Raw genomic sequence first — 18,274 nt, forward strand, 5'->3', positions numbered from 1 at the left:
GGTCCAAGAGGTTTTTTTTAAGGAAAGCTTGATTAGACTTCTGATGTGCATGGAAAGGCTGCTTCTACTGAGAAAGAAGGCTCAGCAGAATTCAAGGGTTCATAGTGCCCACATACTTCAGGATATTCCCATATGTCACCATACCAATTTAGAGAATCCTAATCCCAACTAATCAGGGTTCTCACTTTCCCATCATGTTGGGAATTCAATTTGTGTTGTAATTAATACATTTGCAGAGTAAGATTATGGCTTTAGTTTTCTGAAATCCCAGCTCTGTGATTATAGGAGATAAACGTTCCTTTCAAGGCAGACATAGAAGAATCTCTCAGTTCATTTTATGTATGCGAACTGGAAATTTAAAGTGCTTAAAGTCAGCCTATTTTTTTCCTACTTGCTCAATTAGGGAATTTCTCAATAGGCATAATTAAGAGCAACCAGTCAATCTCATTATATTTTCAAGTTTGATAAAAATGTTGCAAAATGTCAAATACATAGTCACTCAGAACCATATGAGGAATATGCAATGGTGACATTTTGCATATCTCTGTTGCCACATAACCCTATGGACTTTCAGTATCCTGGTTAACACTGAAAATAAAGTCATTAAAACCCTTAAATCTAATCAGGCTAGGAAACCAATATCAAATATCTCAGAACAATTTCAGAAAACTCATCCTTAAGATTTGGTCCTCTGGAACCATTCTCATCACTAAAATAGGTGTCATTTTGTTCAATTTCTCTTGCTATATATACATATATATGTAGTAAATTATATATAAAGTAAATCATAAATGTTATATATATAACAATATAAATATATATATTTAAATATATACATAAATATGTATATAAATATATAAAAAATATATAACAATATAAATATATATATTTATAACATTTATGATTTACTTTATATTATAAGGTCATGGACTGTGTTAGTCTTGAGGCAGAAGAGTATCTTATTCTCTGGGAAGCCTCAGTATTTTCCTCTTTGGACCTCATCTTATTGGATGAGGTCTACCACAATATTGACTATAATCTCCTTCATGTAAGATCAAATGACTGTTTACAGTAATGATCAGATCAGAACATCTTTTCAGCAACATGTATTTAAGTGTTTAACATGATAACTGGACATGTCATAGAGATATAAAATTACCTATATAATGACTATACAATATTTTTTTAACTCTAGAATTTTTGGCTTTATGACTAAAAGAATTGAGTTTCCAATTACTGAAACATGAAATTTGAAGCTGAAGAAGGATTGCAGGGGGACTAAGAGGACTAAAGGAGTTTTGTTTGAGGTGTTCACTAAAGTTCAAGTAGACATTTGGAGTAGATCATTTGATATTCCAGTCTGGGATGTGGATAAAGGGAAGAGCAGGAGGTATTGATTTCAAGGTTCTCAGCCTATACATGGCATTTAAACTATGTCTACCTAAAGTCATAAAGAGAGTGAGTGATGATCAAAAAGGGTGCAGGAACTAGCTCTGGGGCACTCCAAAATTTTGGGGCCCCTCAAATTTAAGAGTTGAATCATTTCCAGAGAGACTATGGGCAGTGAGACTTGGTTGGTTAGCTCAGGTGAAGAATATGGCTTTAGAAAGCCCCACTGATGTGACAAAGAGGCCAAGAAGAGAAGCAATTGTGCAGGCCTAAATGTGGGAATTAGTGTCCATGTCCTAAACAGTGGTCAGCTCAAATAACTTTGACCAGTAGCCCATATCATTGCACCAAATTTTTATTTTATTTTACTTTTTCTGCTGGTTTTCTTTCGTGCCAAGTTTTTTTTTAAGTGTATCAGTTTTATTGATACATACTAATAAAGCATAACCCTACAAAGGGTATAATCACTGCCAGTATAATCACATAGGTGTGCATTCATCATTTCAATCATTTTTAGAACATTTTCATTATTCTAGTAATATTAATAAAAATAATAAGCAGCATACCAAACTGTGAGAAGTTTTCAATAAAGTGTTTTGAGATGAAAATTTGGTTCCTCATGATTACGTGTTTAAATTTGTATACATAATAATAATGGAAAATGAACATTTCTGCAAATGTGTTTATGAAAAATTAACAAATTTTGTGAGTACAGTGCTAATTTGCACACATTGTTTTTAAAAAGATGTTTGAAATTTTAGGAAACTTTGGTTTACTAAAAGAATTAGCCATTTTATTTTTTATTTTACAGAAGTATGTTTTGCTTCTTGTTTAAAACAATTAAAAAAGATCATGTATATAAAACGAAGAATATGTTTCTAATACCTAAAGGAATCTGAAAAATATGGTGCTAAATGTTTCCTATCTTATCACAGCCCAGGTGGTCTTGGCTGTTCCTTAGAAACATACTCCATGCATGCCTGATCCTCAGCTAAGGCTTTTTAGGAAAACAGTGTTGGAAATTTCCTTTTATGTGCAAGATAACATTATCCAAAGTGCATTTGCTAATATTTCCCTATCAGAGAATGTATTTTACCCCTTGGCCCTATGCACATATCTGGGTCCATCCTTTCAGACTGGTTGCCTGCCCACCTTGCTGGCCATTGGCCCATAATGACCTCTCCTTCCCACCTTCCAGGAGCGCTCACCCTTGGCTCTCAAAGGGAGCCCAGGCAGTGTTGGTTTTCCTTTTGACGTATGCCTCACCTCTCCAGCTCTATGCAATGTGTTTTCATGTCCCTTAAAATGCTCAGGAAACACTGACTGAACCTGCCTGCTAACTAATGCTTTCCTAAGAGGATAAAGACCCAGGAATGTCTATGAAACGACTTTCTCAATTCCTCTTTGCCCAATATTAGGCAAATCATGGTTTTAGCTCTCATAGATGGAAAAAGACAGAAACTCGAATAGGTAAAAATCCTAAGGAAAATTAAACCTCATTTTTTAAACAAAGCAAACAGAGATAATGCCTTTGTATAGATTTGATTCTAATTTAGAGTGAGTTGCTAAGCAGGACGGATTTAACCAGAAGCAAAGTCTCTAATCAACAGCATATGGGACATTCCCAGTATCACTCTCCACACAGGAGCTCCTGGAAGAAGGCATGACAAGGGCCTCCTTCTTAATACTCTTCAGAAAATGGATACTCAGGGTGGTCAAAGGCACTAAAAGGAGAAATAATATTGGTAAGTCTGGAAGCAGTGATTGTATTTCTGGAGAGATACAATCATGGTTTCTCTGAAGCTGACATTAGGGCAAAAATGTAAAAATTTATGTCCTAGCTATTTATAAAGCCTTCATTTCTAATGTCCACAAAGGTAATGCTATAACAATGTCTTTTTAAGAAAATAATAAAATGATCATATTATCTCCAAGGCTGTAATTGAAAACACAGAGATGATGTACTGCAAATATTCAGATATATTTATCTCCCTTAGCCACAGCTGTAAATAAGCAAAGGGTTTTGCTTCTCTTAAAAAAAATTTTTGAATACTCGCTAGAAACAGAAATTCATTTGGCCTTTTTTGAGCAAATAGTCCAGCTATATGCTCAATACTAATAAGCATTTTAAGAAGATATACAACAAAACTAAAAAAAATGATGATACAGGTTGCTGATGGCAATTTTATTTCCGTTTTATAAATTCATAATTATTTACTAACTGACTACTACTTGCAACATGTATGTCAGATTCACAAGTGGATAAAAAGATATGTAAAAATATATGGCTCCATACCCAAGGAAATTAATATTCATAAAGGTAATAACAATGCATAATATAAAGTGATATAAATGATTATGACTAAAATAGGTAGTGTGAAGACTTTTTTTTTTCATTTCCCTGTTCTTTTTGCATTAGTTCCCAAATTTAATTTTAATTTCTCTCTATAACACCAAAAATTACCAATGGAAAGAGTATATATGCCAAGTTTCGAGCGTGTAGATATCATTGCTTGACTATTTCAGGAATGAATCCAGTTTGAGTGTTTCAGGAAAACTCCTTTCTAATCCTTGTCTAAAACTGCCTTCTGTCTTTCTGGTACTGAGACAAATTTTTAGAACTCTCATACTTTCCTTATCAGAAAAAAATGAAGCAATAATTACGGTCATTTACAATTGAACAACAACATAGCCAAGATTTCAGTTTAGTCCATCTAAGAACTTCATGTTCTCTGAAGTCAATTGAAATTCAATAACCTATGAAGAAAGTTGTAAGGCATTCATCATACTTAGGCCATATAATTGTCAAGATGGATAAACAAAAGAAATCATTATTATAAACAACAGAAATTACAGTATGTCTGGTACAAAATTAATAAACAAAAATCAATAAATAGCCAGATTCTACACAAAACCCCCTAGAAATTTAAATGTAAGAAAAAATCCCATTTATAATGGCAACAATAAGATACATTACCTATGTATCAATTTAACAGGAAATACACAAGGGATTTTAGAAGAAAATTATAAAATGCTATAAGGGATTATATAGAAAGAGTAGAGTAAATGGAAAGAAATAACTTTATCTTATATAGAAATACTTCATAGAATAAAAATGTCATTTGTTATAAATTAATCTTTACTTTTGTATACAGTGCAAAAATTCCCTAACATAAATGGGAATGAGAGGGAATTCTAATATGGATAAAACACTGCCAGCCCTGGATGAGGAACACACAGCACATTGCTGGCAATTTAAGTTTCATGGACTCCCTCGCTTGAAAATATTTACCAAGCCCCACGGATGAGTATCATTACCTTTATTTTCTTTTGTTTCTACTGACTGAGCAATAAGGTGCAAATAAAAAGAGATAATGGCTAGGGTGTCCGCCAAGTTGAAAATTTAATAGACGATCCTCTCCCATAAACATCAGACCCCATAATGCTGTAAAATCCAGATAAGCATTAAACCCCCAGAGGACTACATCGAAAATTGTCTGTTGGTGGTGGACTTGGCCCAAGTGGTTAGGACGTCTGTCTACCACACGGGAGGTCCAAGGTTCAAACCCCGGGCCTCCTTGACCCATGTGGATCTGGCCCATGCGCAGTGCCGATGCGCGCAAGGAGTGCCATGCCATGCAGTGGTGTCCCCACGCAGGGGAGCCCCACGCGCAAGGAGTGTGCCCCATAAGGAGAGCTGCCCAGTGCGAAAGAAAGTGCAGCCTGCCCAGAATGATGCCACACACAGAGGGCTGACACAACAAGATGATGCAACAAAAAGAAACACAGATTCCCGAGCCACTCACAACAACAGAAGTGGACAAAGAAGACGCAGCAAGTAGACACAGAGAACAGACAACCGGGGTGGGGGGAGGAGGAGGGGAAATAAATAAATAAATAAATAAATCTTTAAAAAAAGAAAAAGAAAATGAGATGTTTTTTCAGTAAGGCTACAGATTAAATTACAGAGATAGGCCTAGAATGCAAATCTACTCCAGTTCTCTCTCCATTCAGCTAATCTTCTCCTGATATTGTGGAAGGAAAAAACTATTGGGACTGCACATTGAGCCATGCATGCTTAGGAAATGTTGGGGAAATCAATGTGGCCCAAAGATATGTTGAGATGCTCACAAAGCAGAGCACAAGTGAGGATAACATAGAGGCCTCCTGAGACCCCCAGCTCTGCTTATCACCTGCATTTTCTCTTTGATCCACTTCTCATTGAAACTTTTGACCAGGACCACGACTCCATGCTGTATCTGGTAGCAAAGGGCAATCAGGGTTGGGGTTCGCTTGTGCTTTTTTTGCTATATCTCAAGAAACTGGAACAGTCACAAGAATAGGCAACTTCTGGTCCACCCTGGAAGAATGACAAAAAGACTGAATATCTGTTGCCAGGATTCAATTTATGGGAGTCTCCTAACTGAGTAAGGTGATCTGTATTAGACCAGTAGTTCTAAAATTTGGTCACTAGAGGAACAGCACTATACAACCTGGGAAATTATTAGAAAGGCAAATTCTAAGACTTCTTCCAGACTTATTGAATCAGAGCCCCAGATGTTGAGTCCAGCAGTTTTTGCTTTATCATGTCCTCCAGGTCATTTTTAGTGTTTGACTTTGTGAAAAATGGTTCTAGGGCCTTGAATTTACTTTGGTCTACTTCCCTTTGCTTATATTTCTTCTCTTGGTATAATCCTAGAAGAAGAACAAGAAATTGCATGGAAGAAAGAAAGGGAAGATTTTGATCACTCTCATTTTAACTTTCCTAACATGATGTTGAAATATTGGAGGCTCTAAATAAGAATATTCACTCTCATCATTAAGTATAATGTATAAAGTATTAAGTATAATGTATTTAGTATAATGTTAAGTATAATGATATTTACAAAACATTTTCAAATGGTAATTTTTTTCTTGCCTCGTAAAGCTGGGAGTTACATAATATTATCATTATTTAACCATAAAGTGATCCGTATAGAAGATGTTACTTGAACTGTGTTAATCAGCTAAAAATTGTCAAAATTATGACTCAAGCTGATGCCTTTGGTATTGCCTTTGGATTGTTTAGACTTAAATGCAGATATGTATTATTAAATAAAACATGTAAAATGTACATACATACAATGTAAAAGGAATGGGCTGGGCTATGGATTTTAAAGGAGTGTTTCTAAAGTCCCTATTCTTTATTTAAACAGACATTTGAGGGCTATATCCAGGAAACAGAGATTGGTATGATTAAAAACATTTCACCTATACTGGGATTTTAGGTAAATTCCCTATTCTCTTTACCACTTTTCATCTCGTTGGGATCCCAGAGCACTGTAGGCAATATGCACAATATCTTTTGACTTGCAGAAGTCCAACAGTCTTCCCTGGTTGATATAAGGGTGACATTCTACCTGTGGAATGGGAAGACAGAACTGTGTTAGATTATATGAAAAAAAATAACATTAAAATTTGAAAGAAAGGGTAAAATTCAAAGAAGCCAACCCCCTGCACATTAAACATGAACAGAAAATATCAGGAGGAGCTAATGAATTGAACAAAGGTAAAATTTCTATAACTTTCCACTGGAAAGGTCAACACTCTGATGCTCCAGAAAAGAAGTACCTCCTTTGACCAGATCTTCATTCTAAATGCCATCACCTTATACAAGGAAAAATAGCTTATACTGGATATGAGGTAAGGAAAGACCATTTGGGCTTTGGAAATCAAATTGTGACAGAAAAGAAAAAATCAGTCAAAGACTTATGTGGGCATGTGAAAAAGACAAGCAAACCATTTTGGGAGTGGGAGCTCATTGGCCACATTTGGGTAGATATGTTCATCAAATGGAATTTTCTTTATTTATTTCAGGAGGTACCAGAGATTGAACCCGGGACCTCTTACATGGGAAGCATGTGCTCAAACCCCTGATTTACACTTGCTCCCTATAGTTGGGTTTTTATGGGGTTTTTTCAACTCAAACTACTGAGTTCAAAATGGAATTTGACTACTACATTTCTTATCACATTTAATTAGTAGAAATCCATCAGTCCACAGTGGTGAGAAAGAGTCATCACCATTGAATACGATTATTACCGTACTCCTCAGTATATTTGTAATTAAAGGAAAAGAGATAAGTATTTACCTTATTTAATAACTGTATTTTGGTTTATTCTGAGTTGATGAGTGAATTTTTTAATGTAGAAAAATCTAAGCTAAGAAAAGTATAAACAATATAAACAATGGTATCTGAGTCAGCCAAAGGAGGGCTGATGCAAAATACCAGAAATTGGTTGGTTTTTATAAAGGGTATTTATTTGGGGTAGGAGCTTACAGATACCAGGCCATAATGCATAAGTTACTTCCCTCACCAAAGTCTATTTTCATGTGTTGGAGCAAGATGGCTGCCGACGTCAGCGAGAATTCAGGCTTCCTGGGTTCCTCCCTTCCAGGGTCTTGCTTCTCTCTAGTTTCAGGGTTCATCTCTTCCCAGGGCTTGGCTCTTCCTGGGACTTTCTTCTCTTTCCTCTGTGAACTTACTTCCCGGGGCTCCAGCTTAAGGCTGATTCAGCATCGAACTCCAACATCAAAACTTCGACGTCAAAAACCCCAACTCTGTCCTTTGCCATGCTGTTTATCTCTACTCTATGCCCTAATGTTGTGGCACAATCAAAGCCCTAATCATAACTTAATCATGCCCAAGTACAGATCAGATTACAAACATAATCCAATATCTTTTTTTGTAATTCGTAACCAAATCAAACTGCTACAGTGATAAAAATAGGAAATTATGATTTGCATACTCCAATCAAATAATGATTTCAGGGAAAATTCATAACATGAATAGCACCCATTGTGTGTAAAGTTGTAGAGCAACATGGTTTTCCCTCATGTCAAACTACCAACCATTATATTATTTGGCAATTGCAAAGGGGAAAACATATGTTACACAGTAGCTCTGGCTACCAGGTAATACAGATATTATATCTAGCCTGACTAATAACAGGACAGCCTGTCATTATGTACTTCCTAATGGAGTGCAATTGTAAGGACTTAGCCTCTTGATGATATTTTGTTCCCAAAAATGTTTAATCTGAAAATCATTAAATCTTCAGTAACTTCTATTGCATAGAATTATGTACCAGAGAAACAAATTACCCAGTATCACAAAGGCTACAATTCTGATAAATCTACAATATTTAATGAAAACCTGTCAATGCCTCATGGGATAAGAAAGGATGGAGTAGTGGCTGCTGATGAAAAGAGCCAACAATAATGTAAAAAAGAATATGCAAACTGCAATGGATCCTAGTCAAAAAAGAAGAACCATAGATGGCATTATTAGAACAAATGGGGAAATATTAATATGAAATTGATAGGCTATGTTGTTAGAGAATTATTGTTAGTTTGTTGAGATAAAATAATAAAATTGTGAGTGTGTGGGAGAATATCTTCATTCTTATGAGATGTATCATGAGGTATGTAGGGGTGAAGTGTCATGTCTACAACTTACTTCAAAAGAGTTCTGTAAACATGACACATGCATATGTACCTACATATATATATATATATTCTTTAGCTTGCTAAGCTACTCAAAGCAGATACCATGAAATGTATTTATTAACAATAAAAATTTATTAGCTCATAAGCCTACAGTTTGAGGCTGAGGAAAATGTCCAAATCAAGGCATCATGAGATGATGCTTTATTCCCAAAGACCAGCTGCCAAGGATCCTGAACTCCTCTGTCATATGGTGAGACACATGGCAGTGTCTGCTGGTCTCTCCCTTTACTTCCAGGGTTCATTGCTTTCAGCTGCTTGTTTCCATGCCTTTTTTCTCTATATTCATCCCATTTAGAGAGGACTTCAATAAGAAAACTAAGACCCAGCCTGGCCATGCCTCAAATAAGAAACCTATTCAAAAGTCCTACTTACAATAGGTTCACACCCATAGGAATGGTTCAGCCTTAAGAACATGATTTTCTGGGGTATCCAAAGTTCCAAACAACCACATTTCACCCTCTAGATCCCAAAATGACATGTTCTTTCCATATGCAAAATGATTCATTCTGTCAATATTCCAAAAGCCTTAAATCATTTCAGCGAAAATGTTGAGTACAAAGTCTGATAAAAATCCTATATTTTTATGTGGCATTTGTGTAATCTAAAGCTTCTTTAGGGAAGGGGATTTGGCTCAAATGATAGAGCATCCACCTACGATATGGAAGGTCCATGGTTCAAACCCAGGGCATCCTGATCCAGGTGGTGAGCTGGCCCACATTCAGTACTGATGAGTGCAAGGAGTACAGTGCCAGGCAAGGGGGGAGCCCCATGCACAGGGAGTGCACCCAGTAAAGAAAGCTGTCCCACACAACAAAAGTGAAGCCTGACCAGGAGTGGCACAGCACATATGGAGAGACGACAGAGCGAGATGATGCAACAAAAAGAGTACCATTGACAAGAATACAGGGGGACACAGAAGAACACTCAGTGAATGAACATAGAGAAAAGACAACAGGGGAGAGTGGGGAGGAGTGAAAGGGAGAGAAATAAATAAATAAATCTAATTTTAAAAGGCTTCTTTAAAATTAAAGAAAAAAAAGAGTTAAAAAAATCGGGTAAAGGTGTCTTCTGCCCTGGGGCAAAATTCCCTTCCAGATGTGGACCTGTGAAACTTAGAAAACAAGTTATCTGCTTCCAAAACACAATGAAGAGACAGCTACAGGATACATATTTCCATTCCTATACAAAGAAATTGGAAGGAAAACAGGGATCACAGGTCCCCCAAAATTCTGAAACCCTGCAGGGCATACTCCATTAGATTTCAAGGTCTTACAGTCATCTATGGAAGGATGGCTTGTCCTTTAGGCCTGATGTAGTGGTAACTCCACCATGGCCATGAACTCACCAAACACTGGGGTAAAGGCTCCAACATCTTCAAGCACTGAGGTGATGACCAGGCTCTTAGATCCATCCTTGCCAAGCATTGAGGTGATGTCCAGGCTCTCCGCAATCCCCCAGACATCTGAGAAAACTGGAATGGTAACACTCTTCCTGAACAATAGGCCAGAAGACCCATCCTCTCCAAGTACCCCCACATCCTCACCCTTTCCACACATGTGTGGGTTTGTTCTCTTGCTTTGAGAAGATGTCTTCAGTACAGACCTCAGCTTCCATGGTCCTGCACACAAAATGGTTTTTCCTTCAATGTACCCCATTTCTGTCACTTTCAGTCCAGGCTGGCAGTGATTCCTTTCATACAGATCTTGCAAAAAAAAAACTTGGTTTCACATGTAGTACACAGGAGTCCAAATCATCAGAAAAATGAACTTTCTGGATAACTGCATTTCCAATCCTGACTTGCACTGAAATGGATGTTCTGGGTCAATTGACTCAGTTAAACCCTCACATGGACCACTGTTCTCTGGAGATTTGCTTTCTGGAAGCTCAGAATTTTCCCACCATCAGTTTTCTGGGTTCTTTTTGTACCCAGGAGTTCAATTCTCAGCTTATCCATTTTCACTCACATTTTACTATAAAGCAGCAAGGAGAAATGTGCTTCACTTTCCACATTTAGTTTGGATATCTCTTCAGTTAAATATAGAAATTCATCACTTCAAATTCCACCTTTGATCTGACATCAAGAATCAATCCTGCAAAATCTCTGCCACTTTAAAATAAAGATCACCTATCTTCATTGGAATTAAACAGTCATCATTTCTGTCTAAGGCATCATTGGAAGCACCTTTAGTGTCCATATTTCTACTAATAGTTTCTTCAAAAAAATCTAGGCCTTTTCTCTCAAGCACTTTCAATTCTTCCCACTCCTGCTCATTACATAATTACAAAACCTTTTTGACATTTTTGATATTTTTAGTAGCTGCACCCCACTCTACTGGTACCAAAATCTGTTTTAGTTTCCTGAACTGCTCAAAGCAGATACCGTGAAATGCATTGACTTAAAAAATACGAATTTATTAGCTTGAAAAACTTACAGTTTGAGCCTCAGAAAAATGTCCACATCTAGGCATCATGAAGTGATGCTTTATTCCCAAAGACTCGCTGCCAGGGAGTTTGGAATTCTCTGTCACTTGGAAAGGCACATGGCAGTATCTGCTTGTCTCTGCCTCCTCCCCAAGGTTTTGCTGCCTTTATTTGTTTCTTTCTGTGGCTTTTCTGCCTCTGAATTCTACCCATTTATAAAGGACTCCAGTAAGAAGATTAAGACCCACCCCGGACCATGCCCTACTGAAGAAACCTATTCAAAAGGTCCTACTTGCGAAAGGTTCACACTCACAGGAATAGATTAACTCTAAGGATGTGATTTTCTGGGGTATCCAAAGTTCCAAGCAACATACATATCTGACAAAAGATGCAAACCATTTTTTATATCAGAGTAAAATATGTAGGTTAACTATACCAAACATTAAATTTTGCTTTGTTTGAAAACTCTGATAGAAATTAGAGGCAAAGTTAATGCTAGAACCCAAAAAATTTTAAATGTTTCTTTATTTAAAGCCATTGTGTTGTATCACTAAATATAAAAAACATACTCTTGAACTTGGTAATTATATTGTCCAATCTAAGGCCCTCTACCATGCCTAGATTCCAAATTCTTAAAAAGTAAGTTAGAATAAGGAATAGGTCTCAGAATAGATACTTTTAAACACTTAATGGTAGAAAGCAGACAGGAGAACCAGACCAAGATCTAGTCAGTGACAAGATCTGCCTATATTCTTATGAAAGGCCCCTTACAGTTGGTTTCCTTCACCTTTATCTTCAGCATAAACTGATTAATTCATCTCTCAAACCAAGACTCATGTTGATTTTTGCCATATGTATGCTTCCTTGGTCATGCTTCCTTGGTCAAGAACTGGAAGAGAGGATTCAGGCCCCCAAACCCAGCACAAGCCCTAAACACCTATTTGATCTTATTTACACTCTTTCATTGTTAATACTCACACTTCCAAATTTAGTGGATTTCCTTACTAAAGGCAATTCATTCCAAATCATTTTCACCCACCAATTTCTAGTCATGGTTTAAAGCTCAGGTAAATGTCCACCTTCCTTCTCAAGGTGTTATTAATTCTTCCAGCTCTCCTTGATCTCCTCTTTTTTCCTCTAAATTCTTTTATATAATTAAATGGTAAATCTCCTCCCCCTTCTTTTTCACTAAAACTTTACCAGACAGAGATATGATTAAGTGTTCTATCCCTGTCCTTCTAGACTGATGAGCTGCTTTCTAGAATATTCTGTTATTCAAAGGTAAGATGAGTAGGAGGGGAGAATGTAGAGGCATCAGGCAGAGATGAAGGAAGAAGCTTGTGAAGAACAGAAAAGAGTAAGCCCCAGGTGGGCAAAGGAGGCTACTCACCTGGTTGCAGACAGGCTTGTACCTGAGTCCTGGCTTATTCAGGATCTTCTCGAGTGGCTTGCAATTAAAGTTAGACACACCAATGGACTTGGTCAGTCCTGCATCCTTATATTTCTCCAGGGTTTGTGAAGAAGAGATTATGAAGAAGGAATATGACATATTGGTTAAACATCAAGAAATGCTGATAGAACTGTTAGAACAAGTGTCAAGAAACGGACAATGAGGCTGACTGACTTAGACAGTGTCACAGAAAAAAAAAAGTAAAAAATGAAAAGGGGAAGGAGATGAATTAAATAGAAAGAAATGACTGGTTGGTTCCTTCTATGGAAAACAGGAGAGACCACTGCATGAAGAGGGAAATGGAAGCCTATAGTCACTGCTCCCAATCCTTCCCTCCCTTTCTCTCTTTAACATTGACAAAGGCTCTCCCCATCACTGTTCCACCAAAGAGCCATTATTAAGCTCATGCATTACTACATTCAATTGTGCCTATCTCATTTGACCTAGCAGCAGCATTTTGACACAATTGATAATTTTTTCCTTAATATACTTTCATCACTTGCTTCCAGGCACTGAACTAGTTTGGTGGATCTCCTAATTACCTGGATTCTTCCCTTGCTAGAGTTTCATCTTTCTCACCTATAATATTGGAAGCTTTTAGGTTCAGTCTTCAGAACTTGTCTGTTCCCTGTCTTCTCTCCCTGCTTAATGACCTCATCCAGATTCATGCTTTAAATACCATCTACTTGCCCAAGACTCCCAAGCTGAAATCTCCTCCCAAAACTTTCCAAGACTTTGATATTTATAGAATTCTAGATTCCCCTGCCTACACACATCTGTTTTGGGATGTCTGAATAGGCATATTATACTGAAGAAGTAAAATACACAGCTCCTGACCATCTCCCTTAATCTGTTTCTCTTCCAGTTTTCACCATCTCAGAGAATGCCTTTTTCACCTATGGCAGTTTGAAATTCTTTTATGAATCCCCAAAAGAGAACAATTATGTGTGTGAACTAAATTCATTCCTGTCTGTATGAGACATTTTCAAATTGGACTACATCAGCGAGGCATGACTCAGGTTGAGCCTCTGCCCTCTTGCTGAGTCTGATATAAATGGAGATACACAGGAAAAGGGAACTCTAACACATTTGATCCTGCCATGTGAGAGATAGGAGAGGCTGAAAAGCTGAGGCCCAGGGAGAAATCACCCATATGCCAGCTGAACTCAGAAAGAAAGCAGAGAAGCCAGAACTGAGAGGCCCAGGAAGAAACAAGCCCTCTGTCAGGTTTGCCCACAGCTGTGGAAAAGCACAGACCTTGGAAGAGATTGGTGGCCATCTTGCTTCACCACAAGGCAGCTGACTTTGGTGAGAAAGCACCACTTTTGGTGACTTGAATTGGACTTTTCATGGCCTTGAAACCATAAGTTTTTAACCCCAAATAAATCCACTTTATAAAAGCCAACCCAGTTTTGGTACTTTGCATCAGCAGTTCTTTGGTAAACTAATATTCCATCTTTCCATTTGACCAGGCCAAGGACCTCAGTGTTAATTTGTTCTTCTCATTGTCCTACATCCCTCATCCATTCCAGAAGAAAACCTTGTCATCTCTGTTTTCATTATACATCCAGAATCCAACTGTTTCTTGGAACCATCATGTTCTTTGCTATAATACCACAATTTCTCTTCTTGAATATTTTAGCAGCCACTTACCTGCTCTCTCTGATTCTAGTCTTATCCTTCTAGATTCTAGTCCACAGCATTTAGATACAGTGCTCTTCATTAGTACTTTCTCTGATGATGTAAATAGTATAAGTCCACCCTGTCCAATATGGTACCCACTAGACAAATGTGGCTACTTTACAATTAAAATATGTTATTGATTGTGGCAGTTTGATATGGTTATGAATTCCAAAAATAGATGTTGGATTATGCTTAGATTACCCTCTCTTTTCTGGGTGGGGCCTCGGAGATAAAAGGCATGGCAAAGAACAGAGTTGGGGCTTTTGATGTTGGAATTTGATATTGGAGTTTGGTGCTGAAGACTTAAGCAGGAGCCACAGGAAGTAAGCACACAGAAGAAAGAGAAACCAGGCCCAGGAAGAAAAGAAACTTGAACCCAGAGAGAACCAAGACCCTGGAAGGGAGGAATCCAGGAAACCTGAGTCCTTACTGCTGTTGGCAGCCATCTGGCTCCAGCAAGTGAAATAAACTTTGGTGAAGGAAGTAAATTATGCTTTATGGCCTGGTATATGTAGGCTACTAAAACAAATAAATACCCTTTATAAAAACTAACCAATTTCTGACATTTTGCGTCAGCACCCCTTTGGCTGTCTAATACAGAATTTGGTACCGAAGAGTGGGGAAGTGGCTTTGCAATTACTGAAATGCTGAAATGGTTATATAAATGGGTTAAGGCTATTTTTTGAAGGAATTGTGGAAATCTTGATGGAAAAGGCCTAGATCACTTTGGAGAGACTGTTGATAACAATATGGATGCTAAAAATACTTTTTATGATGTTTTAGAAATAAATGATGAAACTATTATTGGAAATGGGAAAAGGTGATCTGTGTTTTAAAGTTGCAGAGAACTTAGCAAGGTTAATTCCTGGTGTTTTATGGAAGGGAAAATTTGAAAATGGTGAACCTGGGCATTTAACTGGAGAAATTTCCAAAGTAAATTTGGAGAATGCAGCTTGGCTTCTGCTCGCAGCTTATAGCAAAATGCTAGATGAGAGATATATGCTGAGGAGTGAATTGTCAGGCACAAAGAAAACAGAAACTGATTCTGGAAATTCCAAGCCTCTGGAAAGCAAGCTCCCGGATGAAATTGCTCCACTGAAGGACTTATCTAAACTTGGAACTGGTAAATCAAGCTTCAAGATGCAGTTACCTAGGAAAGACCTGTGTAAAGTCTTACCGTCTGATGGATTGGACCCCAGCTTTCTGCATGCTGAACCAACTGACTTTTTGAGAAAGCTGTATGAACAATACCACTGTAAGCCTGCAGTAAGGAGGACATGAAAAGGAGAGATTGAAGGAGAAACAGCTTTAAGAGGAAAACCATGAAAGGTGAGATCTGGAATTAAGACTTCACCTTGGACCAAGAGAGGAAGGCTGCTCATGTGCACTGAGAGAGTGAGTTTGCCCCAGCTGTTGAAGAGGGTGGATGGTCTGGTCTGATGTACTGGGAGAGTTTTGCTGCCTCAGGGTATAGAGATGGTGAGCACATTTCCAAAGCATTAGGGTGGTTAAAGTCAGCACTCTACAGGTCTTTGAGGGGTGTACCTGTTCCCCAAACATTAGGGAAGGTCAGGTGGTCAACTCAGCTCTGAGAGGGATGAGCCTGTATGCCAAAGGTTAGAGGGAATGTTGTCTTCACATCACTGTATTAGGTGAGTTAAGACATTAATCCAAAGATTTGGGTGAGGTATGGCAAAAACCCCAACACTCTTGGAGGGAGAGGTTTGAAATTGGTTCACACACAAATGTTTGATGAGGGTGGAACCAAGAAAATGGCCATTGGTAGACTGTGGAAAGCATGGGTCACCATATGGCCACAAGGAGAAAAACCATCATCTTAAGACTCACTCTCAGACTGAAATCTAATAGAGGATGCCCTCCAGGTTTACTGAACTTTAGAGGACCTGTGACTCATGTTTCTCTCCCAGTTTCTCCTTATTGTAATGAAAATATTTATCCTATGTCTGTCCATTTGTATATTGGAAACAGAAAATTTTTTTTTAAGTTTCAGAGGTATGTAGCAGACAGGACTTTCCCCCAAGTTAAACTGTATTTCTTTAAATTGACTGTGATATGATTTAGTACTTGCATTGTTACTGATTTAAGGGTTTTTTGAATATTGTAACGTCTTTTTGGAATTCAGAGGGTGGAGTGTAGCAGTTTGATATGCTTATGAATTCCAAAAATAGATATTGGATTATGCTTGTAATCTGATCTATACCTGGGCATGATTGAATTATGATTAGGTTGTTGAGTCCCCATGCCCTGGGTGAGTTGGGAATCACAGATAAAAGGCATGGCAAAGAATAGAGTTGCCGGTTTCTGATGTTGGATTTTTGAAGAGGGAGTTTGGGGCAGAAGACTTAAGCTGGAGTAAGCACACAGAAGAAAGAGAAGCCAGCCCCAGGAAGAAAGGAAGCTTGAACACAGAGATAAGAAAGACCCTGGAAAGGAGGAATCCAGGAAGCCTGAACCCTCAAAGCCATTGGAATCCACCTTGCTCCAACAAGTGAAAATAGACTTTGGTGAGGAAAGTAACTTATGCTTTATGGTCTGGTGTCTATAGGCTCCTACCCCAAATAAATATACTTTATACGGGGTGGACTGGGGGAGAGTATAAACAACATTGTAAACCATTATCCATGTATTGCAGCAGTGCTCCAAAATGTATTCACCAAATGCAATGAATGTCCCACTATGATGAAAGAGGTTGTTGATGTAGGAGGAGTGGGGTGAGGGAGTGGGAGGTATATGGGAACCTCTTATATTTTTTTAATGTAACATTTTAAAAAAATAAAGAGAGAAAAAATTAAAAAGAAAAATTCAAAAAAAAAATTCAAAAAGGAAAAAAAAGAATCCCCCCCAAAATACATAGCATATGTTTTTAAAGTAAAAAAAAAAACCAATCTCTGGAATTTTCCATCACCACCCCTTTGGACCTTTGGATGACTAATACATTGATGTACTGATTTTGTCATCTTAATGATTTAAAATTAATATAAGTTTAAATAGCCTCATTGGGTTTTTCCCTACTGTGTTAGTGCAAATAAATGGTAATTCTACAGAAAAGTAAATTAGATGAAACCCTGTAATTGCTTTCAAGCTCATACTGAAAAAAAAAAACCCTTCCTAAAGGCTTTCCTTGAGCTGGTCCTCTCTTTGCTCTCTGACTTCATCCATTGCCATCCTTTCCTTTCCAGTCTTCTGAGAACTCAATATTTTCATACTCAAAGCACTCTACCACCTAAGGGACTTTGAACTTGCTGTCTCCTCTACCCAGATTGTCTTCCACTGAATATCTTCATGATTCACCCGTCCACATATCTCTCCTCAAAAGTCTCCATTTAATTGAGGATTTCACCTAGAAGCCTCTATAAAATAACAAATCCCCCTCCTCCATGTAACACCTCCTTCTCCTTAGCTTCCACTACCTCTCTCCACATAATTTATCACCATCTGACAAACTTATGTTTAACTTTCACCTTGCTTATTGTCTGTCTCCTCTGATTTGAATGTAGGATGATAAGGGCAAGGATTCTTTTTGTCTCTATGCCCTACCCATAATAACTGTTTGTTAAATATTATTTCGAATAATAGATTAATAGATGAATGTCATAATTCAAGTCTATGTATAGCAGACAGAATAAAGCAAAATTGTCAGAAGTCCTTCGGTTAGATTACTAAAAGAAATAGGTTGAGAAATGGTAAAATATCTACTACTCCAGCATAGCCAGAGTAACCAATTGTAGGGGAACACTAGACAGGTAGCGAGAGTAATGGGAA

The 18,274-nt window shown here is 37.7% G+C and overlaps 1 pseudogene; it reads right to left on the bottom strand.

Annotated features, from left to right (window-relative positions):
* Positions 1-3,070: 3,070 nt before the first annotated feature.
* Positions 3,071-18,274, bottom strand: part of LOC101428898 (prostaglandin-E(2) 9-reductase-like) — a 46,395-nt pseudogene continuing 31,191 nt past the window's right edge.

This window comes from Dasypus novemcinctus, chromosome 20 (genome assembly GCF_030445035.2).
Source record: "Dasypus novemcinctus isolate mDasNov1 chromosome 20, mDasNov1.1.hap2, whole genome shotgun sequence".
NCBI classification, from domain to species: Eukaryota; Metazoa; Chordata; class Mammalia; order Cingulata; family Dasypodidae; genus Dasypus; species Dasypus novemcinctus.